The sequence below is a fragment of the Leptonychotes weddellii genome, chromosome 11, assembly GCF_054177405.1.
Source record: "Leptonychotes weddellii isolate Sample4059 chromosome 11, ASM5417740v2, whole genome shotgun sequence".
In the NCBI taxonomy this organism is placed as follows: domain Eukaryota; kingdom Metazoa; phylum Chordata; class Mammalia; order Carnivora; family Phocidae; genus Leptonychotes; species Leptonychotes weddellii.
Genome location: NC_138379.1, coordinates 24743452 through 24760440, shown reverse-complemented (window position 1 = coordinate 24760440; position 16989 = coordinate 24743452). Strand labels below are relative to the sequence as shown.

At 35.8% G+C, this 16989-nt stretch overlaps 1 protein-coding gene across 17 annotated transcripts in view; it reads right to left on the bottom strand.

The window, feature by feature from the left end:
* IMMP1L (inner mitochondrial membrane peptidase subunit 1) overlaps positions 1–16989 on the bottom strand; it is a 77998-nt gene that overhangs the window by 60329 nt on the left and 680 nt on the right. The window lies entirely within an intron of this gene.

Here is a 16989-nt window from a genome sequence, read left to right as displayed (position 1 = left end):
TTTTTTTAAAGATTTTATTTATTTATTTGACAGAGAAAGACACAGCGAGAGAGGGAACACAAACGGGGAGTGGGAGAGGGAGAAGCAGACTCCCTGCCGAGCAGGGAGCCCGATGCGGGACTCGATCCAGGGACTCCAGGATCATGACCTGAGCCGAAGGCAGTCGCTTAACCAACTGAGCCACCCAGGCGCCCAAAATTTCTGTTGTTCTAAGCCACCAAGTTTGTAGTAATTTGTTATGGAAATCCTAGGAAATCAATACAGATTTTGGTATTGGGAAGTGGAATGTTGCTCTGACACCTAAACATAAAAGAAAACTGAAGAGAGTGTTGGTAGATTGCCTTGAAGAGGCTGCTGGTAGAAACAGACATATTAAGGAGATTCTGGTAAAGGTTCAGAAGGTAGTGGACAGGATGGCAGAGAAAAACTATCATCTTAGAGAATACATATATTGTCAGGAGCAGAATGTTGTAAAAATATGAAAGTTAAAGGGGCTTCTGGTAAAGTCTCAAGAAGGAAATGAGGGACAGGTTATTGGACGCCAGAGGCAAGGCAATCCTCATTATAAAGTAGCAGAAAACCTGGGCTGAAATGTGCTCTACCATTGAGTGAGAAGCAGTACTTGTAGGCAATGAATTTGTTTATTTAGCTGAAGAGATTTCCAAGCAAAGTGTTAAAGGTGTGTACTGGTTTCTCCTTGCTGCTTACAGTTAAATGCAAGAGAAAGAGATAGAGAAAGGAACTGTTAAGCAAAAAATCAGCACCAGACAACTTGGACAATTCTCAGCCTCTCTAGACTGCGAAAGATGCTAACATCACAAATCACTAGGAAAATACAAATCAAAACCATAATATCACTTCAAACTCAATAGGATGACTATTATCCAAAAAAACAGAAAACAAAAGTTTCCAAGCACAGAGAGAAACTGGAACCCCTGTGCATTGTTAATGAGAATGCAAAATGGATCAGCCACTGTGGAAAACACTTTGGCAGCTCCTCACAAAGTTAAACATAGATTTATCATATGATCCAGCAATTCCACTCCTGGATCCCAAATCCACTACTTCTACCTTTAGATAGGTATATATCTAAAGGAACTGATAGCACAGACTCTAACAGATATTTGTGCACCAATGTTCATTGCAGCATTACTCAACTAGTGTCTTATCAAAAAATGTATGGATCAGGGTTCCTGAATGGCTCAGTCGGTCGACAGTCCGACTCTTGGTTTCAGCTCAGGTCACAATCTCATGGGTGGTGAGACTGAGCTCCGTGGCAGACTCTGCTCAGTGTGGAGTATGCCTGGGATTCCTTCCCTCTTCCTCTCCCTTGCCCTCCGCCCCTCCCCTTGTTCTCTCTAAAATAAATAAATAAATCCTTAAGGAAGAAAATGTATGGATAAACAAAATGTGCTATATATGTACAATGAAATATTAATCAACCATAAAAATAAATGAAGTTTTGGTGCATGATATAAGATGGATGAACTCTGTTAGCTATCATATGTGATGATCATTTTCCGTCACTGAGCACTGGAATATATTCACTTCAGAGCTTATCAGTAGTTCAGTCATGATTCCCTAATTGAAGTAGTTATGTCAACCCTCTTAGGTGGCTCAAGGTCTTGAGCCCTTTCTTTTTTTTTTAAGGAAATTTTTTTTGTGATAAAATTTACTGTTTTAATTATTACTAAGTGTACAATTCAGTGCCATTAGGTATATTTTGTTAGCATTAGGCAAACGCTAACAAAGAACAAATATATGATTCCACTTATATGAGGTATCTAGACAGGCAAACTCATAGAGACAGGAAGTAGAATAAAAGTTACTAGAGGTCAGGCAATGGAGGAATGGGGAGCTATCACTCAATGGGGAAACTGGGATGATGAAAAAGTTCTGAAAACAGAGTGGCAACGTTTATAAAACACTGTAAATATACCCAATGGCACTGAATCATACACTTAGTAATAATTAAAACAGTAAATATTATCACAAAAAAATTTGCCTTAAAAAAAAGAAAAGAAAGGGCTCAAGACCTTGAGCCACCTAAGAGGGTTGATATAACTACTTCAATTAGGGAATCATGACTGAACTACTGATAAGCTCTAAAATGAATATATTCCAATGCTCGGTGACGGAAAATGATCACCACATATGATAGTAATTCATTAATTCCATGTGAATTCATTTAGGAAATGTTAATAGAAAAAGGAAACATGATTTGCTTTATTTTTAAAACAGATTTAACCTCAGAATACCAGACTATAAGTTTATTTTCAAATCTTTCATTATGAAGAATGATAAAATTATACAGGTATACCTCAGAGATATAGCAGGTTCAGTTCCAAACCACCACAATAAAGCATGTATCACAATAAGGTGACTCAAATTAATTTTTTGATTTTCTAGGGCATATAAAAGTTACATTTACACTATACTGTAGTCTATTCAGTGTGCTTATGTTTTAAAAATGTACATACCTTAACTTAAAAATAGTTTATTGCTAAAAAATGCTAACCATCATCTGAGCTTTTGGTGAGTTGCAATCTCTTTGCTGATGGAGGGTGCTGTCTCAGTGTTGACCGAGGTGCTGTTTGCTGAAGGCTGAGTGGCTATGGCAATTTCTTTAAGTAACACAATGAAGTCTGCCACATGGCTTGATTATTCCTTTCATGAATGATTTCTCTGTAGCATGCAATATCATTTGATGGCACTTTACCCAGAGTAGAACTTCCAAAATTAGAGTCAATCCTTTCAAACTCTGCCACTGCTTTATCAGCTAAGTTTATGCAACTTTCTAAATCCTATTGTCATTTCAACAATCTTCACAGCATCTTTACCAAGAGTAGATTCTGTCTCAAGAAACCACTTTCTTTGCTCATTCATAAGAAGCAACTCCTCATCCATTCATGTTTTATCATGACATTGCAGCAATTTGGTCATGTCTTCAGGCTCCACTTCTAATTCTAGTTCTCTTGCTATTTCCACATCTGTAGTTACTTCCTCTGCTGAAGGTTTGAAACCCTCGAAGTCAACCATGAGGGTTGGAATCAACTTCCTCCAAACTCTTGTTAATGTGGACATTTTGACCTCTTCCCATGAATCAGGAATGTTCTTAATGGCATCTAGAATGGTGAATCCTTTCCAGAGGCTTTCAATTTACTTTGCCCAGATCCATCAGAAGAATCACTATCGCAGTTACAGCCTTATGAAATGTATTTCTTAAATAATAAGACTTGAAAGTTGAAATTACTCCTTGATCCATGGGCTGCAGAATGGATGCTGTGTTAGCAGGCATGAAAACATTAATCTCATTGCACATCTCCATAAGAGCTCTTGGGTGACCAGATATGTTGTCAATGAGCAGTAACACTTTGAAAGCAATCTTTTTTTTGTGGCAGTCTCAACTGTGAACCTAAAATATTCAATAAACTATGTTGTAAATAGATGTGCCGTCATCCAGGGTTTGTTGTTCCCTTTATAGAGCACAGGAAAATAGATTTAACATAATTCTTAAGGGCCTGGGATTTTCAGAATGATAAATAAGCATTGGCTTCAAGTGACCAGCTGCATTAGCCCCTAAAAGCTTAGAAGCTTTGAAGCCAGACACTGACTTCTTTTACCTATGAAAGTCCTAGATGGTATTTTCTTTCAATAGAAGGCTATTTTGTCTATGTCTACACTGAAAATCTGTATTTTATCATAGCCACCATTGTTAATGATCTTAGTTAGATCTTCTGTAATACTTGCTGCTTCACCATGTACTTTTATGTTATAAAAACAGCTTCATTCTTCAAACCTCATGAACCAACCTCTGCTAGCTTCAAACTTTTCTTCTGACACTTCCTCATCTCCCTCAGCCTTCAGAGAACTGAAGAGAATTAGGGCCTTGCTCTGGAATAAACTTTGGCTTAAAAAATGTTGAGGTTATTTTAATCTTCTATCCAAACCACTAAGACTTTCTCCATGTCAGCAACGAGGCTGTTTCACTTTTTTGTCATTCATGTGTTCACTGGAGTAGCCTTTTTAATTTCCAAGAATTTTCCTTTGCATTCACAACTTGGCTAACTGTTTTGGCACAAGAGGCCTTTCAGCATATCTAGGCTTTCAACATGCCTTCCTCACTAAGCTTAATCATATCTGGCTTTTGATTTAAAGTGAGAGATGTGGAACTCTTCCTTTCACTTGAACACTTACAGGCTACTGTCAGGTTATTAATTGGCCTAATTTCATGTCTCAGAGAATAGGGAGGCCCAAGGAGATGCAGAGAGATAGAAAATGACTGGGAGCAGTCAAAACACACATCACCTTTATTGGTTAAATTCACTGTCCTATATGGGCACAGTTTGTGGTGTCCCAAAACAATTACAATAGTAACATCAAAGATCACTGATTACAGATCACCGTAACAATAATAATGAAAAAGGTTAAAATACTGTGAGAACTACCAAAATGTGACACAGAAACATGAAGTGAGCAAATGCTGTTGGGACTTTCTCAATGCTGGGCTGCCACAAACCTTCAATTTATAATAAATGCATTATCTGTGAAGTACAATAAAGCAAGGTAAAATAAAACAAGGTATGACTATAATACAAAATGACCTTTAGTTTTTTTTTTTAACTTTCCATTTGGGGAATGAAAAAATATAAAAAGTAAAACTGTGACATTAAAATTCTAAAGATTTTTTTTTTTTTGAGAGAGAGAGTGTGCAAGCGGGGTTGGGGGGGCAGAGGGGGGGAGAGAGAAAATCTTAAGCAGGCTCCATGCCCAGCTTGGAGCACAATGCAGGCCTCAATCCCACATCCCCAGGATTATGATCTGAGCCAAAATCAAGAGTCAGACACTTAAGTGACTGAGCCACCCAGGTGCCCCAAGATTTTTTTTTCTTTAATCAATATCCATGTATTATCTTATAGTTGTGTAGATTACCAGCATAGACAGTCTTGATTGGGTTCTCTGCTCAGGTTATCACAAAAAAACAAAAATCAGGATATCAGGCTGAGATCTTTTCTGGAGTCACTAGGGAGGAATCCACTACCAACCTTTTCTAGGCTGGTGGCAGAATCCTGTTCTTTGCAGCTGAGAAATGGTCTAAAGTTGTATTTGCTGTCAACTGAGAGCATCTCTCATCTCCTTAAGGTGTTTTGCATTCCTTTTCCCATGGTCCCTCCACCTTCAGACCCAGCATGTCACATTCTTCAAGTGTTTTGATTTTAATGTCCTCTTCTTTACCAGCTAGAGAATATTCTCTTTTTCTTTTTTTTTTCTTTTTTGTGAAAGGTATCATGATTAGCTCAGGCTCACATGGTCAGTCTCCCAATCTTTAGGTCAACTGTGCCATATGACAACATAATTGGGGAAGTGATATCTAATAATGTTCACATGTTCCAGGGCTTAGGGTGGGTCACTGTTGGGAAGCCATATTCAATAAAATTCTAAAGATTTTTAAAAGCAAATAGTTTTAAATTATTAAAGATCTTGTTTCAGTGCTAGACAATCCTAAAAAAGTTCTTTAACCTTAACTGAAATTAAAATTTCCATGCTCTGGAGAAACAAAGGGTCTAATTTCCCTTTCACCAGATTAACATAGGTCTTAGGAAACTCGGAATCATTCATCTCTGGGTTAAATATTTGAACTCACTATCCCAGTTGTTTCATATCACATTTTCTCACCATCCTGGTCACTCTGAATAGCAAGGGAAACAGGCTTCATTTCTTATGCTAATATCCATAAATTGAATAAATAAAGGGCTATCTTTAGGAAGATACTGAGTTTGTATCCAGGTGCAACTAGTATATAAGGGCATGGATTTTTATCATCAAACAGCTTAGCTCTGCTGTGAATCCTTGTTCTACCACTTATTAGCTATGTGACTATGATGACTAATTTTATGTGCCAACTTAACTAGGCCATGGGATACCAAGAAATTTGGTCAAACATTATTCTGGGTGTTCCTGTGAGGCTATTTATGGAATAGATTAACAGATCATTAGACCCAGTGCAGTAGATCGCCCTCCCTAATGTGAGTGTGCATCATCCAATCCATCGAAGGTCTGAATAGAAGAAAAGGCTGATCCTCAGGCCAGTACAAGGGAGTGAAAAGCATCAACATACTAGACACTTTGAAGTATTTTTATAAGATAGGACATATGAAATCATAATGATAGGTTAGGGTGGAAATGGCAGAGTTGAGTAGTTGTGAAAGAGGTGGTAAGGCCTACAAAATGTAAAATATTTACTATCTGGTCTCTGAAAAAGTATGCTGACCTCTGGCCAACCACACACACAGGAGAATGTTTCAGGGAAGATAGAGCACTTTAATTCTTGTGACTCCAAAGGGGTTGTGGGCTGAATCAACAGTTACGGAGGATAACCTACTAAAAAAAGGTAAAAACTGCCTGAGAGGAACTTGGGCTCCAAGTATGGTGGGTGGAAACATAGGATAGGATCCTCCTTAACTGGCTAATAGAGAAGGGCCTGGCCTATCTGCTTATCCACTCTAAGCAAAGCACACCAATAATCATATCCACCTACAAAAAACTCTCTATCAGTATCCTTTTCATTTAGGGTAAAGATTTGCTAGAGAAACAAAAAAGAAAAGCTACTCCAGTAATCTATATTATTTAACTGGTCATATATCAACATGAATGGACAACCAAGGATCACCAACATTTAAGGAAACCATAGGAATGAAAAAGGCCCATGATGAAAAATAATATAAGCAACTCTAGAGAAAACAGAGGTAATTCGAAGAGGTTAGAAAAAAGAAAAAGAATTCTATTTAACATCTTTGGAGAAACTGCGTAAGATATCGCAGCTATAAAACAAGATGTATATGAAAGAGTAGGATTAAAAGAAGAGTAGAGTTTAAATAAATTTAAAATGGAAAGCTTGTCCACCACCACCACCTCCCCCCAAATACAGAAAAACTTGAAAAGCTGGAAAAGGTTGAAGAAATACAGAGTAATAACCCAGTGTGGGTAATGATCTCTCTAAAATAGTGCAGGAAAAGAGACTCCTCTCTCCCCTCCAAAACACACACACACACACGGAAAAATAATGGAAAGGACCCAGACAATACAGAGTTGGAGAAAGAAAATATATATATTCCGAGACACATCTTTGATCTAGCGTAGAGACTGTCAAACTAGGGCCCATGAGCCAAATCCTGCCAGCACCATTTTAACAAATAACGTTTTACTGTAACACAGAATGCTTATTTGTTTACATGCTGTCTGAGGCTGCTTTTGTACTAACTACAACAGTGAAGTTAAATAGTTGCAACAGGGACCATATGTTCTGCAAAGCCTAAAATACTTACCATTTGGTCTTTTACAGAAAAAATTGTCAAATCTTGATCTAGAGCTACGCTGTCCAATAGAGTAGCAGCTGGCCAAATGTAGTGTTGAAATTTAAATAATAAAATTAAAAATTCAGTTCCTCAGTCATATCAGCCACACTGCAAGCATGCAATAGCTATATGTGTATAATGGTTATTGTGCTGGACGATGTAGATATACGACTTTTCCATCAATACAGGACATTCTACTGGACAGGGATTATTTGGAAATTACCATAACAGATTACTAGAACTGTATTTTAATTATTGCTTTAAAAAGTACTGTAGTGCAAAACAAAAAATAGGTAAGAGAAGCAGGAAGAAAGATAAAATTCAGAAAAAAACAGAAATTAGTAATGTTGGGAATGGAAATAATTAATGCATAAATCTAAGATGTCATTCTATGAAAATAGCTTTAAAATAGGTTTTTTAAAAATAATGCTTCAAAGGTATTCAGAGAGAAGAACTGAGAGAAAAATCCAAAGATATAGCACTACAAATGAGTAAATATCATCATAGATATGGAAGAGATTACAAACGAATTCAATGTAGGAAATGCAATTAATTAATGCTATCAAAATTAAAAATAATCAAAAAGAGTGTTTCCTAAGAAAATATAATTCAAAGAAAGAAAGAATAATTACACGGAACAAGAGTCACGAAGAAAAAGTTTTAAGAAGTAGTATAATAGATGGCTCCAATTTAGTTCTGAGTTAACAAGGAAAATGTTTGCTCGGATTTTTAATTTTCATCTTATACTGCAAGAAACTTCATATCCAGTATATAAAGTATAAACATACTTCACATCCAGACTCTTAAACTAGAAAACAGCAGTCCAAAATAATGTATTTCCCTCTCTTAACACTATTCACTGTACCAAGAATTATATATTTCTTTACAGGGGAGCTTCATTAGTCTGTGTGACACTCCATGCAAAATCAGATGTAAGAAGCTTCAAATGGAATGGTTTTAAATATTTGGCCTTTCCCTGGACTTCCATAACTATTCATACTGAAAATGAACTGATCACATCTCACCAGTAATGTCCATGATAATCAGAACAACACACAGGCTTAGATTAACATAACATCTTTATGCTTAGGAGAGTCCTCAAGCTGACACATGAAAGGAGCACCTGACACCAGTCAGTAGTTGTTCAATTCCTTTACTTGGGTTACACACAAAAATAAAGAATAGTCTCAGTTTAGGATATATTCCAATACTGGGCCATTCTAGCTCTGGAATTTCTTTTTCTTTTACCACTAAAAATTTTTAGTGTTCTAGTGTTTACTACTAAAAATGTCTTATAGATACATTTACTTAACAAATCTCCTTGAACCAAAACATGTTTACCTTTTGACACATTTACCCTATTACACTGAAGACATGATTATACAATAGATTTTTATTATTATTTTTTAAAGATTTTATTTATTTGAGAGAGAGTGAGAGAGAAAATGCATGAGCCAGAGGAGGGGCAGAGGGAGAAGCAGGCTCCCCGCGGAGCAGGGAGCCCGATGTGGGGCTCGATCCCAGGTCCCCGAAGGCAGACGCTTAACCTACTGAGCCACCCACGCGCCCCTACAATAGATTTTTAAATTTTAATTTTAAACTCCCCAGTTTTCTGTTTATATTTAAACATCCACTAAAATTAGGATGAACGTAAGTACTCATGTGCCCTGGACAGTCCCAGATTATACCTGCTTTCCTGGCATCCAATGTAATTAGTTATTTCAGCATTCTTAAAATGTCCTAAAAAATTCATGGGTCAGTGAAGAAATCAAAACAAAAAAATAGAAAATATTTTGAAATAAATGTTGATGAAAATATAAAATGTTAAAAATTGTAGGACATAGCTAGAGCAATGTTTAGAGAAATTATACCCTTAACTATAAAACAGTATATTAGAAAAAGAAGAAAATCAATGAATTAAGCTTTTATCACAAAGGGGAAAAAACCAAAATCTCAGCCAATCAAAACTAGTGAGTGTAGAGGAAAAAAAAAATAAAGAGCAGTAATTGACAAAATAAAAAGTAAACATAAAAGAGAAAATTTTAAAGCCAAATGTAGGGTTTTTAGAAAAAGAATAAAAATGAAAAATCCCTAGCAAACCTAACAATGAAAAAAAAAGGAAAAGAAACACAAATAATATCAGTAATAACAGTCATTAAAAAGGTAGTAAAAGCTGCTTCTAGTATAGTGAAAGTAAGCTCATAACAAACTCTCCCATAGATAACAACCATAAACTCAAGACAAAATACAAAAAACAATTATGTGAAGGCTCTACAGATTGCCAAAAGGTTTCTTATTTTTACTGATTTAGCTTGAGCACAGAGCAGTACAGGTAGTTAAAACAAAGAAACAAGTCATCCTTCTGAAGAACCTGAAAAATCACAAACTAAACAAAGGAATGGAGAGTCCAGAAAGTAATCTACCTAATCAGTGTCACTTTATTTATTGAAAGAGTTATGATTCCATATAGCAATGAAAGAATTGTCTTTTCAATAAATGGTGGTAGGTCAATAGGCTATCTATATAGGAAAAACAAATATATCTTTACCCCTGCCTCACACCAATGGGAAAAAAAAATCAATTCTGTCAGAATGCAGATTCAAATATTTAAAAGTAAACATCAGCGCTTTTAGAAGAAAACACTGAGATCATCTTTGGAATCTTGGAGTAGGCAAACTTAGCTATAAAGCAAAAAACTGATACATCAGAATATATTCTGACTAAATGTGAAAAAACTAAATATGAAAAGGTGGGGCACGTCTAGCTGGCTCAGTTGGTGGAACATGTGACTCTTGATCTTGGGGCTGTAAGTTTGAGCCCCATATTGAGTGTAGAGATCACTTAAAAAAATTTTTAAAAAGAATATGAAAGGGCAAGTCACAGCCTAAGAAAAGATATTTGTAATATATTTATTCCAAAATGGACTTTTACCCAAAATATAAAAAGAACTCCTAAAAATCTAGAAAATCCAACAATCCAACTTTTAAAAAAATTAGCTAAGACACAGACTCCTCAAATAAGAGGTTTTTCTAAATGGCCAATAGCATATGAACAAGTACTCTTGAGTACTTGTTCTCATTACTCATAATTACTCATTAAAAAGAGAGAGAATCTTTAGCTTAACTCACTAATTAATGAGTAAAAATCACTCCAAATCCAAATGACAATGTCATACCACAACCCTTCAGAAAGGCTAAAGAAGAAAATATTAACTGTTAGTAAGGATGACAGGCAACTGAAATTCTCAAACATTCCTGGGAAGAGTGTAAATTGGTACAACCACGTTAGAAAGATATTTGGCCACAAATAGTAAACTAGCCAAATCCCTTTCAAAGCAGAATGGATAATGAATTGTGATACATTTACACAGTACTATAAAGCAATAAATAATCCACATCTGTACAAATTAATACCAATCATTTCATAAATATAATGAGCAAAAGAAGTCAAACACAAGAGTAAACAGTGTATGGCTTCATCTACATAAAGTACAGAAACAGGTAAAGCAAATCAGGACTTCGGTTTCTTTGTGAGTGTACTAAAAGGAAGCAAAATGAGATTACATGGGGTCCAAGAACTCCCTCTGTACAGGCATGACCTTGACATTTATTCATTCAATCATGCTGCCAGAACACCATCAGACCCTACAGTAAGCCTTCACAATATCTTTGTTAATATGGTTCACCTGCATAGTCACAATAGTTATACAGACCCTACATCTCAGAAAGCCACTGAAAGACCAATTGGAGAGGTGCCCATTTCAGTCATGAGATGCTGATTGCTTACCATGACCAACATGTTTTTTGGTATACCTTAAGTGTGTTGCTGCAGTCTTTCAATCGTATTTGAAGACTTCTCAGAATACCAACTTGTTGTAACCGTTATGAAAATTGTCCCACTATGTGGCAATAAGGGTGATATACATGTTGTCTATGGAATCCTCAGACTGAAATTTTATACAGCTAATTTCATATTAAAGCAGTTTTAGAGTTACAATAAAATTGAGAGAAAGACACAGAAATTTACCATATACTCCTGACTCCACAAACGTATAGCCCCCCCCATTATCAATGTCACTCACCAGAACACATTTTTTACCAACGATGAACCTACATTGACACATCATAATCACCCAAAGTCCACAGGTGACATTAGGATTCACTTTTGGTGCTGTACATTCTATGGGTTTGGACAAAAGTATAATGACATATCCATCATACAGAACATTTTCACTGCCCTAAAAATCCTGTGCTCTGCTTATTCATCTCTCCCCTCAACCACCTCTGGCAACCATTGATCTTTTTATTGTCTCCACAGTTTTGACTTTTCCTGAATTCCATAGAGTTGGAATCAGTATGTAGCTTTTTCTAATTGATTTCTTTCAGTCAGTAATTTGCATTTAAGGTTCCTCCATGTCTTTTCATAGCTTGATAGCTCATTTGTTTTTAGCACTGAATAATATTCCATTGTCTGCATATACCACACTTTATTTATCCATTCGCTTACTGAGGGACATCTTGGTTGCTTCCAAGTTTTGGTAATTATGAATAAAGTTGCAATACACATCCATGTGCAAGTCTTTATGTGGATGTTTTCAACTTCTTTGGGTAAATGTATAAGAGCATGACTGCTGGAGGATATGGTAAGCGCATGTTTAGTTTTGTCAGAAATCTCCAAACTGTCTTCCCAAGTGGCTGTACCATTTTGCATTTTCATCAGCAATGTATGAAAGTTCCTGCTCTTCTATATCCTCATCAGCATTTGGTGTTGTCAGTGCTTCACTGGCCACTCTAGTAGGTGTGCAGCAGTATCTCAATGTTGTTTAAATTTGCATTTCTCTGATGACATATGATGTGATGCATCCTTTCATTTGCTTTTTGCCATCTGTATGTCTTCTTTGATGAAATGTTGGCTAAGGTTTGGCCCATTTTTAAATCAGGCTGTTTATTGCTGAGTTTTAAAGAGTTCTTTGTATATTCCGGATAACAATATTTTATCAGCTTATAACATTTTCAAAAATTTTCTCCCAGTATGTGGCTTTTCTTCTCATTCTCTTGACATTGACAAGGTCTCTTGACAATGACAAGGGTCTCTTGACCCTCACAGAGCAAGGGTTTTTAATTTTAATGAAGTCAAGCTAATCAATTATTTCTTTCATGGATCATATCTTTGGTATTGTATCTAAAAAAGCATCAGATACCCAAGGTTCTCTAGGTTTTCTCCTATGTGATCTTCTAGGAGTTTTATAGTTTTGCATTTTATGTTTAGATACGTGGTCCACTAGAGTTAATTTCTGTGAAGGACGTAAGGTCTATGCCTAGATTCTCTCTCTTTTTTTTCTTTGCCATGTGTATGTTGTTCCAGCACCATTTGCTGAAAAGACTGTCTTTGCTTCATTGTGTTGTCTTCACTCATTTGTCAAAGATCAGTAGATTATGTGAGTCTATTTCTGGGTACTCTATTATGTTCCACTGATCTATTTGTCTATTCTTTTACCAATACCACACTGTCTTAATTACTGTGGCTTTAAGTAAGTCTTGAAGACAGGTAGTTTCAGTTCTCCAACTTTGTTCTTCTCCTTCAATATTGTGTTTGCTATTCTGGGTCTTTTGCCTCTCCATATAAACTTCAAAATCAGCTTGTCAATATTCATAAAATAGCTTCCTGGGATTTTGATTGGGATGGCATTTCAATCTATAGATCAATTTGGGAAGACTGACATCTTGACACTGAGTCTCCTATCCATAAACATGGAATATCTTTCCATTTATTTAGTTTGTCTTTGATTATGTTCATCAGAATTTTGTATTTTTCCTCATACAGATCTTGTACATATCTTTTTTTAGATTTATGCCTAAATATTTAATTTTTTTGGATACTAATGTAAATGACATTGTGTTTTTAATTTCCAATTCCACTCATTCGTTGTTGACACATAGGAGCTGATTTCTTTTTTTCTTTTTTTTTTTTTGAGAGAGAGAGGGAGCAAGTGTGCACACGTGTGGGGCAGGAGGGGCAAAGGGAGAGGGAAGAGAATCTTAAGCTCCATGGTAGACGTGGAGCCTGACACCGGGCTCAATCTCACAATCCTGAGATCATGACCTGAGCCGAAATCAAGAGTCAGGCACTCAACCAGCTGAGCTACCCAGGTGCCCTGGAGCTGATTTCATCTTGATAGCAAGGAGAGATGGCTTTACTGAGAATGTGTAGGTTGAAGTGAGATCTGAAGGATAAGCAGAAGCTAACTAGCGGCCTTTTGGAGGAAGAGAACATGAGAGAATAAGTAAATGCTAGAGTACAGGAGAATGAATAAATGCTAGAGTGCAGAGAGGAAATTTACAGAGTGATGTGGCTAGAGAGGCAAATGGAGGGAACCACATGCAAGTGCTTACTACGTATTGTTTTTATATTATCAGACCTCTATTTTGAAAGGATTAGGATGGCTCTTGAATGAAGAATATACTGCAGGTGAACTAAGATGAGGGCTATAGTCTCAGAATGGATTAGAAAGCTATTAAGAAGTAAACTCCATAGGTCTTGGTAATGTAACGGACATGGAAGAATGATGCTTGAGAGAGGACCTGAGGGTAGTGAGGTTCCTTGTCTTAGGCAACTAATTCTGAAAATGGTCCTATCATTTACTGAGATACAAAACAAGAGGAAGTTCAGTCTGCGGCATTATGAGTTTGAAGCCCCACTAAGAATTTCAAGAAACTGGTAAAGTAAATATCTGAATTTATAATTCTGGAGGTCAGAGAAGTGACCTGGACTATACATGTTCGTCATTGATATATAAATGGTAACTGAGGTCCTCGGACTGGATAAAAGTAAGGATATGGACTAAAAAGAGAAAATGGTCTTCAGGACTACACAATTTAATGGCAGAAAGGAGGGAAAAGAGCTTATTTTCATTTACACCGTTTAGCCATTGAATTGTCCCCCCAGCCTTTCAAATACTGATACTTCTGTGCTATGACTGACATTCCTTCTATCTCATTTAGGTCCTTTTCTTTAACAATTGTCTAGAATTATTTTCCAGTGCCTTGTTTTCTCTCTTTAACAACAAAACTCCTCTCTTAAGCGTTTGTCATCTCTCTATCCCCCTTCATAGCAAAGCTTTCTAAAATGTAAAGTGGTCTACTTTTATGGAATATTCAACTTCACTTGCCATTCAATTCTAAATACAATTATTTGACTTTTCAGTTTACTACTCCATCAAATATTCCTTTAACAAAGCCTGTGAAACAGTATTACTAAATAAACACTTTCCAATTCTTATTTTACTTTCTTTCTCTCTGCCAAGGTTTTAAATGTTATGTTCCCCAAAGTTTATTCTTGGTCCTTTTTTCTTCTCATTTTAAAGTATACATTTCCTTGGTGAGTTTATCCATCCCTTGGGGTAAACTCCCATCACGTGCTAATTAATTTCAAATCTGTACGTTTCATCTAGAGATCCCTCTCTCACGTAGCCCAGTATTATTGGACATCTCTACTTGGATGCTCCTAGGGTACCTCCAATTAAACATATTCAAAACAGATTTCAAAAACTCATTTTATGATCTCCCATTCCCTAAAACAACCAAAACCATAACTACAAAATTTTGCTGTTTTCCTTTATTCTTTATCCTCTGCCATCCACAAACCTGCTCAGAAATCTGTTAGTCATCTCTGATTCCTCCTGTCAACTTTCCTTGGTCACATCAATTGTACTCCTCATAGTAATCTCTTAATTCATTCCATGCTTTTTATCCCAACCACAGTCAGCCAATCGATTCTCTTCTGGTATACTCTTAGCCAAAACCTAACAATCAAATATGATCGTTATGTTGTTGCTTTATTTAAAATTTTTCAATAATTTCCCATTTCCTATTATTTTTACAAAAAAACAAGAGCCGCAACCTTAAAAAAAAAAATCAATTAGACCTTTGTCTAACTTCTCCAGTCTCTTCTTAGCACTATGTGTAAATCATGAGAACTACTTGCACAGAAGCAGTGAGAGCAGATTTGAAGGAATAGTCTCCTGTTCTCTGTAATGGCTTTCACGGTCTATTATGCCCTCATCTTTTACACTTCCTTCATCACACAGGTTAAACTTCCCCCTCAGGAGAAGCTTCCCAAGGCTCCTCTCCTTTCTCTCAGTCCAAGTTAGGTATTCTGCATTTGTCCTCCATAGCACTTATAATATACTTTATTATCCTATTTACCCACCTACCTCCCCCAACTATGAACTCAAGGAAAAACGAGACTAAGTATTCTTTCTCCTATAACCTGAATGCTTAGCATACTCCCTGGGATTTAGTATGTGCTCAATAAATAATTGTTAATTATTAAGTTGTTTTTAATCATTATTAACACCACACCTAAACATACCCTTTCCACAAATACCTCATTTATTCCAATGTTTTATATTCAACTCTACATACTCGTAAATCCAAGTATTTGGCATTATTTGCTTTGAAGGCAAAAGTTTTGTCTTTGTAAAAAAATTAAGACAGATTAAATAAATTTATTCTATGATAATGTTATACGCAAGATACATCTTCATTTCAAGAATGCCTTGTTGTGCATATATGGCATGCTTTCTGAATTATAAAGTTGAAAAAAAATTTTTCAGTTCTAGTAATATCATAAACAAAGCATCATACCACCACTTCTAGAAAACTAAAGGATGAAGTAAAGGGAGAGGAAACAAGGGAATATGTAGTAAAAAAGCCTATAAAAGTTCATTATTATTTCAAATTTTTCCAAGCAGCAAAAATATCCAAGAAGTTTCCATTTGAAATTAGACTGTTTTGTCCCTTTTTGTTTTGATCTTCTCAGCACTTATATACTACAGGAAAAAATTAGCACATACTGTCCAATGTGTTCACTTTAAGCGCTATGCTGTTTTCTATGTGTTAATCTTGTCTCCCCCAAATGAGAACATTTTTACTTTATAGGCCTAAAGTGACACATTAGGTCTAAGCAAACAGTAAGCACTCAACAGCTATTTATTGAATAATTTAGATTACAAATTTATACTGAGGAAAGGTTCTAAATGAAAGCATCTAAACCTTGATCAAGTTTTCCAGTTGGTACATTGCTAAATAGTAAGTTGGTTTGTTTTACTTTCTTAAGATTTTACTCTAAATACAAAAACAAAACCCACCAGCCACTATTTCACAAAACTAATTGCAATTTATCAAACAGAATCAGCCAAAAAGTTTTAACAAGTCACTGAGATTTAAAACAATTCACTGGCAAGAATTTCAATGAGGTTTGGATAGATATATTTTTAAAATATCATAGATCACTGTCAAAACCAATAATTCAGTAGCGCAGGCACGATTCGGGAGGTTTTTTTTAGTTTAGACATTTGTCAATCATGAATACCTTTAAAAATCACTTACTCCTCCACCCAGCTCACTTTTGAAAAAAGTTTTAAATCCAAAGACACAGCTCTAAATGACATGTTTTTTCCGCACATAAAATTCCTATGCTAATAAAAAAGCTTTCAATTCAGAGTTCACAAATCACTAGGAAAATAAAGTACATACACATCTAATACCAGTTTTTTGGGGAAAGAGATCTAAAGTATTTTCTGTTCTTTGCAGCTGCCTTAACAGCAAATGACAATTAAATGTGTGAACAAGGT